We start from the raw sequence: 13,794 nt of genomic DNA, 5'->3' as shown, positions 1-13,794 counted from the left end.
CCATTGGCCAGACCGGGAGGGGGCGGGGCGCGTGCTCGCTCCTCTGCGCGGCGAGGAAGCTCCGTGGGCTGGAGGGAGGGGCTCCCGGCTGCGCGGATCCCACCGCGCCTCGGGGGGCGGCTCCCTGCGGCTTTCCCGCCCTCCAACGAGGTGGTGGGGGGGGGGGGAGTGTTGGAGACTTGGTCCCCTCGCCTCAGGCAGGTGGGGCGGAGAAGCAGTGGTCCGCGGGAACCCTGGGGAAGCCCCAGTGCTCTTCTGTGCACCCTCTTAGGTACTCTGAAGTCGGCATCCAGGGGGGCCAGCTCTGAAACCGGCATCTCTTCTTCCTCACTGCCTCCCGCTCCAAGTGGGCTGTTTCTCGCACCTACTTCACGCGGGTCGCGACATCTGGGTGCTGGGAAGGGAGGTCAGCGGCTTATGACTCAACTTTGGAACGGCCGAGGTGTGTGTGTGCGCGCGCGCGCGCGTGGTCCGGGGAGGAGAAATAGGGTGTGTGCGCGCGTGGCCCCGGGTCAGAAGTAGGGTGCGCGCGACGGTTGTGGTGGGTGGATGGGCGGGTGGGCACCCGGCATGGGCGGGGAAACAACGAAGAATCCATCTTCTCACCACGAAAGGAGTTAGTTGGCAGCGCCCAGGCTGTGGGCTGCGCTCGGTAGGGCAGCCCCAGGCAGAAAAAAGGAGCCGGGACAGCAACCTCTCCCGGCGCAGGTGGCAGGGCCCTGCGGCTGCGGAGAGGTGGCGCGCGGTCCACCAGGGCAGGGGTAGTGAGGGGGGAGGGCTGCCTGTCTAACCGCGGAGGCCTTTCTCCTCCTCTGGGGAACTTCTCCGCCTGGTGAGAATGGTTAGACTGAGCTTCGTGTCTTGGCCCTGTTACGTTCGTGTTTAGATACCTTCACCACGAATCCTTGGAAAGGCTGTTGCAGAGTGAGACTGGGATTTAAAAGTCTTTCGAGTAAAGGAATTAACCCTAACCCTGGTCAACTCTTGGAAAAGCCTAATTGCTCTACCTTTTTACTTTGAATTACACTATAATTTCTTCTGTGATGGGAACAGTTTTTTTCGACTACTCGTTATTCACTTCTTTCTATTCTACTTCCTGAAGTAAGAACTGAAAACTAAAAAAAGTGATTGTAAAACTTTATGGCATAATTATAACTGCTTCACCATTTTTTTTTTTTTTAACCATGAAGTGAGATTGTGTGAGCCTTCACAATTTCGGTTCCTAAGAAAACCTCTTTCCAGGGATTGTATACGTGCATTTTAACATATTGCATCTCCTCACAGGGTAGGTAAATAACTTGATTCTTCTTATGATAAAGCAGGCACTCATGCCTTAAATATTATTTCATGAATGAACAAACCTAAGAATTTATCTGGTTCTCCAGTTATTCTCAAATGACACAGTAACAAATAAGTAATAGGAGAAACAAAAGAGGGCATTCCAGATTTCAACTAATTACAGGACATATTAGAATTGTATTTACACATTTTGCGTAAGGCACCATGTGGATATATTGATACAACATCATTCTGTTGTTGGTATTGTTTCCTCATGAATATCAGGGATTCAGAAAGAAAAACACACATTTGTTAGCCAATATAAAATAATTGATGGCGATTTGTCAGTTTCTCGGAGTCTTAATCATCACTTTAACCACTCCTGTTGTCTGTGCTTCCCATGAGTAGTAAGCTCTAGGATTGTGTCAGCACTGAAAACAAATCAACACTAGAAAAAGGAAACTGCACCTTCTACCCCCCAGTCTTCCCTGACTACATTGTATCACTATTACCCTGTCACGTGGTTGTCAGTCACAATATGAAGACGAAGTGGGAAGTTCCACTTATAATCAATCACTTTCTGCTAATAAAAATTTTTTTCCAGTTCTCTTTCCACTTGAAGTTCCTAAAATGGAGAACAATTAGGATTAGTACTTGTCAACTTTTCACGATGAAGAGTATATTAAATATAAAAATTGAGGCACACTGTTGAGAGAATTAATATTACAGGTTTTAGCGTGTCGTTGATAAACTGGGCTTGTTATCAATAGAGCTGTTTTTCTTACTAGTCCTTTACATTTTCTTTCCACAGTAGCTTTAGGAAAATGAAAATAAGAATCCAGAATACAAGACTGAAAAAATGCAGGTTTACCTGTAACTTCTTTTGGTGCATGATTCTTAAAACTTAAGTTTAGCCTTCAGAAGTAGAAGTTGAAGATTTGGGAAACAAATAATTATTTTATTTTCTTAACTTGAAAAGCTGAGACAGTGTAGTTCAGTTTCCCTCACACTCTACCAGGAATCTACATTGCACAAGGAAATGAAGAATCGCCATGATTATGTGGACAATTCTTGTCGTTGTTTGTACATTTTAATGAAAAGATTTTTTTTCTATGCATTGTTTGCTATCCTCCCTTGCAGTTGCTGCCTCAGTCCCTATTTCTCTGCACTGGAAGCCCCTAGTTCAGTTCTTTAGAACTGTCATTAAATCCTCTCTGAAGGTTTGCACTAGTCTAAGAATGGCCTGACTGATCAGTTTGATTGCTCTCTGCTAGCTAATTACTGGACTACTCTTTTAAGTAAATACCATAAGTGGGGAACTCATTTAAAACCACAGTCTGCTTGCAGGGTACCAACCACGTTGCCTTTGACTAGGTTGAATCTTCCTTGGGTCAAAGGAATGGGTAACAAAGGGGCTAATTCCTGGAGGGAAGGCAGCAGGATGAATCAGATCTAGCCTGGACCCCCTACTAAGCCAAAGTTGGCCACATCTTAGAGCGTTCCTAAAGCGCTAACATTCATGTAGCAAAGCCTGTGCAAACTGTGTTTGCTCTCTGTCATTCTGGACAGGCCATACGGATATTCAAAACAGTGAAAAAGGCATCTGTCTGGTACAAATAACACAGTGCCTTTGGATACCTCTGCCTTCTACACCCTCACCCAGTTGGTTCAGTAAATTAGAAGCATGATGTTAACCTGACCTTGGGCATGAAAAGAGGTCCACGGTTGTGGTTGTGGTCCTAAGGACTGCCCTCCCTTTTTAGTGGTGCATTTCAAATATGCACCTAATTATTTTTATTTTGTAAGCATAAATTTTGTGCTGAGTCTAGTGCTTGGAGCTGTTACACGTGTCAGTACTGTGATTAACTCCCCAGCGTCTTCATGTGGGGATAAATTACTGCTGTGGAGGCTGGTGGCCACCAAGTGACGGTTTCAGGCTGCCTTCTTCTCCGACAGTTACACTCGTCAACGGCATGGCTTTCTACCCTTGTATTCTTCCCCTCTTTTTTCTCCAAACAAATATTTCCACTGCACTCCCATTGTGAACTGGACTAATGGACAAAGAAAGGAGATTACTTACTTAGTGTTGCTCATTTTTGAAGATACAGGTGGAGAGATAAAGCCTTACGAGTCCAGGCGTCTCTTCTACAGGAAGATGGACATTCTGATTATATTTTAGTTTCTTCTCACACCCCCGGAATCGCTGTATTTTTTAGCACTTCAGAAAATAACACAGAGACTCCCTGGTTTAATCATCAACACCAGCATCATCTGTAGCTTGTTGGCTGCTTTCCACAGAGCTTTCACAATTGCACTCGCGTGTGTTCTTATTAGCAACCCCTGAGGATGTTAGGTAGGTGTGATGGAGACTCATGTTTCACCAAATGCTGTTTCCATTTCTGCTTTAACACATAGCTGGATGGTGTTTCCCAGACTTCTTGTGGTCAGGTAAAGCCCGTGTGACTGTATTCTGGCCAGTGGAAAACGGGAGGATGTGATATGTGCCACTTCCAAGCCTGGTGCCTAAAAGACCCTGATCCTCTGTGCTCTCTGTCTTCCCTTTTCTGCCAACAAGATGCAAGGCCCTGGTGTATGGCAGAACCACAAGATAGAAGTTGACCGGGTCCCTGAATGCCTGCATGGAGTAGGGACCTCATTCCAATCCCAGCGACCTTCACTGGACAATGAAGTGCAAGAGAAATAATCCACTGAGATTTGAGGGGCTGATTGTTTGGGCAGTTAGCTTATACTGACTAATACAGTATAATTGGAATCATCTGTCTTCAGTAATGAGCTTGTGGGCACAGAAAAGCTATGTGACTTGCTCAAAGGCACAAAAATTAGTGAGGCCAGCTGAAATTCATCCAGTGCTTAGTCAGTGAGGCACTGTGCTGAATGATTTATGCATATGTCATATAATGCTCACAAGAAACCTATGAGGAGGGTACTACACTTAGTAGGCCCAGTTTACAGATGAGCAAACTGATATTTGGTTAAGGAATGTGGAAGAGGACATAGTCATTTCTTTTTTAAAGTGGTTTTTTTTTTAATTTATTGATTTATTGATTTATTTTTTATTTTTGGCTGCGTTGGGTCTTCGTTTCTGTGCGAGGGCTTTCTCTAGTTGCGGCAAGAGGGGGCCACTCTTCATTGCGGTGTGCGGGCCTCTCACTTTCGCGGTCTCTCTTGTTGCAGAGCACAGGCTCCAGACGCACAGGCTCAGTAATTGTGGCTCACGGGCCTAGTTGCTCCGCGGCATGTGGGATCTTCCCGGACCGGGGCTCGAACCCGTGTCCCCTGCATTGGCAGGCAGATTCTCAACCACTGCGCCACCAGGGAAGCCCTCATTTCTTAAAAGACTACACAGCATCTGGGGATGGTGGTGTGAAGGATCCCACAGTGTAAGTGGCTGCTGGTTGAGGCATCCTTACCATCTTGGTCAGGTGTGACCTTGGCTGAGTTTGCTGCTGCCAGCCTTCCTGTTGACTCCTTGTGTGATTGATTGTTTTACAATAAATTATTTTCCTGCTTAAATTGACCATACTCAGTTTCTGTTGCTTGCGAATAATAACCCCACATAGCACAGAGAGGTTGAGTAAATTACAGATCACAGTATTGATAAATGGCAGAGCAAAGATTTTAATCTAGGTCTGTCTGATCCCCAAACCTCTATCCCTAACCTCTATATTTCTTAGCCCAAACTAGAACTCCAGCCATATGACTCTATGTCTTCTTTTTTTCCCCCTCAATATCATTGGCCTTGGGATAAAGAAAATCTGGATTCAAGGTCATAGTAGGTAAGTTAAGTTGCCTAAGCCTTAGCAAAAAGGAATTTTTACTAAGTTGGTTCCTTTGCAGTTTAAGTAATATAGTAATCCATACAGACAAAATATCTGGCACATATTAAGAACAATAGTTATTATTATTACATACAGTTATGTTTCCCAAGTTTATTTCTAATGATTATATGATTAGTTGTTGTGCATAAAATGTTTAGAGGGCATAATAATAAGTTGAGTATATATTACTTTGATAGAACTTATTTTTGCCTGGGCCTAGCCCCAAATATCCAAAGACTGGTTGTGTATATAATCACAAAAAGAGAATTAAGGTACTTATTCAGATAATTTAGGCAATCTCCTTCCCTTCCCTTGATGAAAAGGAAAGAATTACTTTCAAAGAGATGATTTCTGTTGCCTACTTATATTGATTAACTTTATTAGATAATTTCTCAAGGGTATACCTAATATTGACTGTAATCACAGTCTAGCTATTGAGGTGATATTAGTGAATTTTACCCAGACACAGAATTCATCTGGTTTTCTTCCAAAATAAGTTTCCAATTTTTAAATTTTGAGATGTTTATAAGAAGAATTGAAGCACATTTATTTGGGAGAAATGAATGCAAACCCGCCTGGAAGCAGGGAGCCAATGTGGGGACCTTGCAGAGGGGAGGAGGGCCAGGAGGGGAACATTTCCAGTCAAAAATGGAAAGAAAAAGAACAAGCATCTTTGTGAGGAAAGATGTGTTGAGGAAAGAAGCTGTTCTTCGACAGGCATAAGGACTCAGCTTGTCCTACCAGATACTATCTATAGCTGTGGGGTCCCTTGACCTGGCATCAGCTTATCCAGGGTACCACTGGGACCCTGTCCTGCAAAAACTGCTAGTGCCCTAGCACAATGCGTGGCACATCCAGAGTAGAGTGAGTGTTCAGAACTTACCCTCTTGACCTTTGTCATCCATACACATTCCACTTTGCATCTGGTCTCACAGCAGTCTCTTCACTTTCAATACCTATATGCATATAGATACGCATCCAACCTAAAGAGACATATACACAAGTTGCTGCCCTCATCCCACCAATGAACACATCCCTGCATGCATCCTCAGACACAGATCTCTCCAGTTGACCCAGAACATGGAAAAACATGATGTTTTCATTCTTCCGTGAGCAAGGTACTTTACCTGGTGTACTCATTGTGCTTGAATTGACCAGCCACAGACATTTCTTCCTTTCAATCTGCCATTCATTCATCCATTCAACAGGTACTTGTGTAAAAGGCTGGGATAACCTCTGAGTGCATCCTCTGAACAAAATAAACAGTTCCTGCCCTCACGCAGCTTAACTGTGTAATGGGGGAAAGCTTACTGTCCAGAAAGGAAAACACATTCAAATAAGCACACACACTTAGATATTTACAACTTGTGATCAATGCTATGAAAGAAAAGAAAGGACAGCCTTCATTTAGATTTAAAGCAGGAATGGCCATTCTGAAGAGGTTGTGTTTTCTAACCAGGGTATTGTTTGTTTCCCTCCAAATTGGCTCTCTAGTTAACAACAGGTTATCTTCCATTCCAAGTACAGGAAGCTTTAAGCATATACTGGCTCAGAGCTTCACATCCACTCTGATGCCTCAGAGAAGACAGGTGCACATCCTACAGGCCAATATCTAGAACAGAGAAGGTTTCTGAGAATTCAGATAACAGATCTTGAAGAAATTAGGAGCTGAATAACCCGAGTGAGGTGCATTGAAGTAAAGGAAATCATCAAAGTTCGAAAAGAGGAAGCTATGACCAGAGAGAATCTGCCACTTGACTGTGAACTCCTGAAACAGAGGTTCAAAGCTCTTAACTGGGGAGGGCGAGGTGGGAGGAGAAATGAAGCAGGATTGCTTTCTGAGGATAATACCAACTTCACCGTCTGTTGAAATTCAAGCCAAAATTAGTCTCAAGCCTGGCCTACTCCTTGCATTTCAGGTTAGTAAGTATCGGTCACAAAGGAGACTAAAAGTATAATTAAAACTTTGCTGTAGTTTAAGAAGGCCTAAAAGTATGAAAGTCAAAGTCAATGAATAAGGCTGTTTGTTTTATAGGAAAACAAAAAGCTACAGTGCTTGATCGAACAAGAAATGAGATTTGATTGTATAAACAGCAATTTTAAAAATAAATTTATTTATTTACTTATTTTTGGCTGCGTTGGGTCTTCGTTGCTGTGCGCAGGCTTTCTCTAGTTGCGGCGAGCAGGGGCTACTCTTCGTTGTGGTGCGTGGGCTTCTCATTGTGGTGGCTTGTCTTGTGGAGCACGGGCTCTAGGTGCGCGGGCTTCAGTAGTTGTGGCACTCAGGCTCAGTAGTTGTGGCTCGCGGGCTCTAGAGCACAGGCTCAGTAGTTGTGGCACACAGGCTTAGTTGCTCCGCAGCATGTGGGATCTTCCCGGACCAGGGCTCGAACCCGTGTCCTCTGCATTGGCAGGCAGATTCTTAACCCCTGTGCCACCAGGGAAGCCCAGCAGCAGTTTTTTAATATGACTTTCTGATGTCAAGTTGTTTCGTGTATTTTCCTATGAAATAATAGATTATATATTAAAAGAGCTATAAAATTTGCCTAAGACATTTCTGCAGTAAGATTCATTCATTTAATGTAACAGAAGAAAAGCAAGTACATTTTTGAAAATTGAAGTATAGTTGACATACAATTTTATGTTAGTTTCAGGTATACAACAGTGATTTGACGTTTGCATACATTATGAAATGATGACAGACCTATTAACCATCTGTCACCATACAGAGTTATTACAATATTATGGACCATATTCCTTATGCTGTATATTACATCCTGTGGCTTATTTATTTTCTAACTGGAGGTTTGTATTTCTTAATCCTCTTCACATATTTCTCCCCACCATTCCCGTCCCCTCTGGCAACCATCCATTTGTTCTCTCTCGCTGAGTCTGTGTTTGTTTTGTTTGTTTGTTTGTTTTGCTTTTTAGGTTCCACATATAAACGAGATCATACTTTGTCTTTCTATTTCTTTCTTTATGATTTATTTCATTTAGCGTAATACCCTCTAGATCTATTTTTATTGTCACAAATGGCAATATTTCATTTTTGTTATTGCTGAGTAATATTCCATTTTGTGTGTGTGTGTGTATATATATACATATATATATCGTACATCTTTTATCTGTTCATCTATCGATGGACACTTAAGTTGAAAAAGCAAGTACATTTTGAAGATATTGAATGTGGGGACTGAGAATTGAATATGAATTCTTTTTCTCTCAATCGCGAATTAGTGTAAAAGTGTCAGTTGCTAAGAAGTAAAAATTTTGTGAAATTTTAGTAGCTGAAAGAACAGCATACACTTCTCAAAACTGTCCTGTTGTGTTAATGATTTGTCTTCGTCTCTGATCCTATTACACTAATGCTGAGGGATTTTAAAAGATCCGCTGACAGTCTAAATTGTCTGAAGTGTAATGCACTCTAAACTATATATGTTGAATTTAAGCTTTGATAGCAGTCACTTCTTACTGAGTGTTCTACCTATGGATTAAACTTTTTTTTATAACCAAACAAACTGTAAGAAGAAAAAGTATTATTTAGTTTTGTTTTCCTTTTCCTGGCTTGCATCTCATTTAAAATTTTGTTTTCCAAATTGAACATTAAAAAAAAATGCCACAAAGGAATAGAAATAAAATATATCTTCCTCTTGAGGAAGAGGCCATCCTCTAGGTGAGGTTTTGCCTGGACTCACATAATTTTGGAGATCCTGTTTACAGACTCCTTTAGGTTCTTATACGTTGCACAGTCACTTGGACTTGAAGGTGTGGCGCTAGAAATGCCCATTTTATGAAGCGTTCATAAGTCCTTGATTGTCAAAGAAAGTACAAAGGTCTCTCTTTTTGGCCCAGATGACATACCAGTCAGCTTTAAACCCCAAATCAAATCTTTTAACCCTTGCCAAGGACTGCCCTTGAGAAAGATTAAAAAACACATTTAAAAAAATTCAGTACATTCTATTTTTTAAAGATTTTCCCTGGCAGTTTTTTTTTTTTTTTTTAACATCTTTATTGGAGTATAATTGATTTACAACGTTGTGTTAGTTTCTGCTGTATAACAAAGTGAATCAGCTATATGTATACATATATCCCCATATCCCCTCCCTCTTGCGTCTCCCTCCCACCCTCCCTATCCCACCCCTCTAGGTGGTCACAAAGCACTGAGCTGCTCTCCCTGTGCCATGCAGCTGCTTCCCACTAGCTATCTGTTTTACATTTGGTAGTGTATATATGTCAATGCTACTCTCTCACTTCATCCCAGCTTACCCTTCCCCTTTCCCGTGTCCGCAAGTCCATTCTCTATGTCTGTGTCTTTATTCCTGTCCTGTCCCTAGGTTCTTCAGAACCATTTATTTAGTTATTTATTTTTAAATGCCATATATATGTGTTAGCATACGGTATTTGTTTTTCTCTTTCTGCCTTACTGCACTCTGTATGACAGACTCTAGGTCCATCCACCTCACTACAAATCACTCAATTTCATTTCTTCTAATGGCTGAGTAATATTCCATTGTATATATGTGCCACATCTTCTTTATCCATTCATCTGTCGATGGACACTTAGGTTGCTTCCGTGTCCTGGCTATTGTAAATAGAGCTGCAATGAACATTTTGGTACATGACTCTTTTTGAATTACGGTTTTCTCAGGGTATATGCCCAGTAGTGGGATTGCTGGGTCATATGGTAGCTCTATTTTTAGTTTTCTAAGGAACCTCCATACTGTTCTCCATAGTGGCTGTATCAATTTACATTCCCACCAACAGTGCAAGAGGGTTCCCTTTTCTCCACACCCTCTCCAGCACTTACAGTTTGTAGATTTTTTGATGATGGCCATTCTGACCAGTGTGAGGTGATAGCTCATTGTAGTTTTGATTTGCATTTCTCTAATGATTAGTGACGTTGAGCATCCTTTCATGTGTTTGTTGGCAATCTGTATATCTTCTTTGGAGAAATGTCTATTTAGGTCTTCTGCCCATTTTTGGAATGGGTTGTTTGTTTTTTTGATATTGAGCTGCATGAGCTGCTTATATATTTTGGACATTAATCCTTTGTCAGTTGCTTCATTTGCAAATATTTTCTCCCATTCTGAGGCTTGTCTTTTTGTCTTGTTTATGGTTTCCTTTGCTGTGCAAAAGCTTTTAAGTTTCATTAGGTCCCATTTGTTTATATTTGTTTGTATTTCCCTTTCTCTAGGAGGTGGGTCAAATAGGATGTTGCTGTGATTTATGTCATAGAGTGTTCTGCCTGTTTTCCTCTAAGAGTTTTACAGTGTCTGGTCTTACATTTAGGTCTTTAATCCATTTTGAGTTTATTTTTGTGTATGGTGCTAGGGAGTGTTCTAATTTCATTCTTTTACATGTAGCTGTCCAGTTTTCCCAGCACCACTTATTGAAGAGGCTGTCTTCTCTCCATTGTATATTCTTGCCTCCTTTCTCAAAGGTAAGGTGACCATATGTACATGGGTTTATCTCAGGGCTTTCTATCCTGTTCCATTGATCTATATTTCTGTTTTTGTGCCAGTACCATACTGTCTTGATTACTGTAGCTTCGTAGTATAGTCTGAAGTCCAGGAGCCTGATTCCTCCAGCTCCGTTTTTCTTTCTCAAGATTGCTTGGGCTATTCGGGGTCTTTTGTGCTTCCATACAAATTGTGAAATTTTTTGTTCTAGATCTGTGAAAAATGCTGTTGGTAGTTTGATAAGGATTGCATTGAATCTGTAGATTGCTTTGGGTAGTATAGTCATTTTCACAATGTTGATTCTTCCAATCCAAGAACATGGTATATCTCTCCATCTGTTTGTATCATCTTTAATTGTTTTCATCAGTGTCTTATAGTTTTCTGCATACAGGTCTTTTGTCTCCTTAGGTAGGTTTATTCCTAGGTATTTTATTCTTTTTGTTGCAGTGGTAAATGGGAGTGTTTCCTTAATTTCTCTTTCAGATTTTTCGTCATTAGTGTATAGGAATGCAAGAGATTTCTGTGCATTAATTTTGTATCCTGGTACTTTACCAAATTCATTGATTAGCTCTAGTAGTTTTCTGGTAGCATCTTTAGGATTCTCTATGTATAGTATCATGTCATCTGCAAACAGTGACAGTTTTACTTCTTCTTTTCTGATTTGGATTCCTTTTATTTCTTTTTCTTCTCTGATTGCTGTGGCTAAAACGTCCAAAACTATCTAGAATAATAGTGGTGAGAGTGGGCAAACTTGTCTTGTTCCTGATCTTAGAGGAAATGGTTTCAGTTTTTCACCACTGAGAACAATGTTGGTTGTTGGTTTATCATATATGACCTTTATTATGTTGAGGTAGGTTCCCTCTATGCCTACTTTCTGCAGAGTTTTTATCATAAATGGGTGTTGAATTTTGTCAGAAGCTTTTTCTGTATCTGTTGAGATGATCATATGTTTTTTCTTCTTCAGTTTGTTAATATGGTTTATCACATTGATTGATTTGCGTATATTGAAGAATCCTTGCATTCCTAGGATAAACCCCACTTGATCATGGTGTTTGATCCTTTTAATGGGCTGTTGGATTCTGTTTGCTAGTATTTTGTTGAGGATTTTTGCATCTATGTTCGTCAGTGATATTGGCCTGTAGTTTTCTTTTTTTTTGACATCTTTGGTTTTGGTATCAGGGTGATAGTGGCCTCGTAGAATGAGTTTGGGAGTGTTTCTTTCTCTGCAGTTTTTTGGAAGAGTTTGAGAAGGATAGGTGTTAGCTCGTCTCTAAATGGTTGATAGAAATCACCTGTGAATCCATCTGATCCTGGGCTTTTGTTTGCTGGAAGATTTTTAATCACAGTTTCAATTTAAGTGCTTGTGATTGGTCTGTTTATATTTTCTATTTCTTCCTGGTTCAGTCTCGGAAGGTCGTGCTTTTCTAAGAATTTGTCCATTTCTTCCAGGTTGTCCATTTTTTTGGCATATAGTTGCTTGTAGTAATCTCTCATGATCCTTTGTATTTCTGCAGTGTCAGTGGTTACTTCTCCTTTTTCATTTCCCATTCTGTTGATCTGAGTCTTCCCCCTTTTCTTCTTGATGAGTCTGGCTAATGGTTTATCAATTTTGTTTATCTTCTCAAAGAACCAGCTTTTAGTTTTATTGATCTTTGCTATTGTTTCCTTCATTTCTTTTTCATTTATTTCTGATCTGATCTTTATGATTTCTTTCCTTCTGCTAACTTTGAGGGTTTTTTGTTCTTCTTTCTCTAATTGCTTTAGGTGTAAGGTTAGGTTGTTTATTTGAGATTTTTCTTGTTTCTTGAGGTAGGACAGTATTGCTATAAATTTCCCTCTTAGAACTGCTTTTGCTGCATCCCATAGGTTTTGGGTTGCTGTGTTTTCATTGTCATTTGTTTCTAGGTATTTTTTGATTTCCTCTTTGATTTCTTCAGTGATCTCTTGGTTATTTAGTAGTGTATTATTTAGCCTCCATGTGTTTGTGTTTTTTACAGATTTTTTCCTGTAATTGATATCTAGTCTCATAGCATTGTGGTCGGAAAAGATACTTCATACGATTTCAGTCTTCTTAAATTTACCAAGGCTTGTTTTGTGACCCAAGATATGATCTACCCTGAAGAATGTTTCATGAGCACTTGAGAAGAAAGTGTATTCTGTTGTTTTTGGATGGAATGTCCTGTAAATATCAGTTAAATCCGTCTTGTCTAATGTGTCATTTAAAGCTTGTGTTTCCTTATTTATTTTTATTTTGGATGATCTTTCTATTGGTGAAAGTGGGGTGTTAAAGTCCCCTACTATGATTGTGTTACTGTCGATTTCCCCTTTTATGGCTGTTAGCATTTGCCTTATGTACTGAAGTGCTCGTATGTTGGGTGCATAAATATTTACCCTTGATATAAATTGTTATATTTTCCTCTTGGATTGATCCCTTGATCATTATGTAGTGTCCTTCTTTGTCTCTTGTAATAGTCTTTATTTTAAAGACTATTTTGTCTGCTATGAGAATTGCTACTCCAGCTTTCTTTTGATTTCCATTTGCATGGAATATCTTTTTCCATCCCCTCACTTTCAGTCTGTATGTGTCCCTAGGTCTGAAGTGGGTCTCTTGTAGACAGCATTTGTATGTGTCTTGTTTTTGTATCCATTCAGCCAGTCTATGTCTTTTGGTTGGAGCATTTAATCCATTTACATTTAAAGTAATTGTTGATATGTATGTTCCTATTACCATTTTCTTAATTGTTTTGGGTTTGTTATTGTTGGTTTTTAACTTCTCTTGTATTTCCTGCCTAGAGAAGTTCCTTTAGCATTTGTTTTAAAGCTCGTTTTTTGCTGCTGAATTCTCTTAACTTCTGATTGTCTGTAAAGGTTTTAATTTCTCCATCGAATCTCATCAAATGAGATCCTTGCTGGGTAGAGTAATCTTGGTTGTAGGTTTTTCCCTTTCATCACTCTAAATATGTCCTGCCATTCCCTTCTGGCTTTCAGAGTTTCTGCTGAAAGATCAGCTGTTAACCTTATGGGGATTCCCTTGTATGTTATTTGTTGCTTTTCCCTTGCTGCCTTTAATATTTTTTCTTTGTATTTAATTTTTGATAGTTTGTTAATATGTATTTGGTGTGTTTCTCCCTGGATTTGTCCTGTATGGGACTCTCTTCGCTTCCTGGACTTGATTGACTATTTCCTTTCCCATGTTAGGGAAGTTTTCAACTATAATC

At 40.3% G+C, this 13,794-nt stretch overlaps 1 long non-coding RNA gene across 1 annotated transcript in view; it reads left to right on the top strand.

The window, feature by feature from the left end:
- Positions 1-164: 164 nt before the first annotated feature.
- The window catches only part of LOC132362195 (uncharacterized), a 509,367-nt gene continuing 495,737 nt past the window's right edge, over positions 165-13,794 (top strand). The window contains exon 1 of the long non-coding RNA XR_009502296.1: positions 165-442. This is a non-coding gene — a long non-coding RNA (uncharacterized LOC132362195). The remainder of the gene's footprint in view (positions 443-13,794) is intronic.

This window comes from Balaenoptera ricei, chromosome 3, assembly GCF_028023285.1.
Source record: "Balaenoptera ricei isolate mBalRic1 chromosome 3, mBalRic1.hap2, whole genome shotgun sequence".
Lineage (NCBI taxonomy): Eukaryota > Metazoa > Chordata > Mammalia > Artiodactyla > Balaenopteridae > Balaenoptera > Balaenoptera ricei.
The sequence above is the reverse complement of the archived record's forward strand: the minus strand, read 5'-3'. Positions and strand labels throughout refer to the sequence as shown.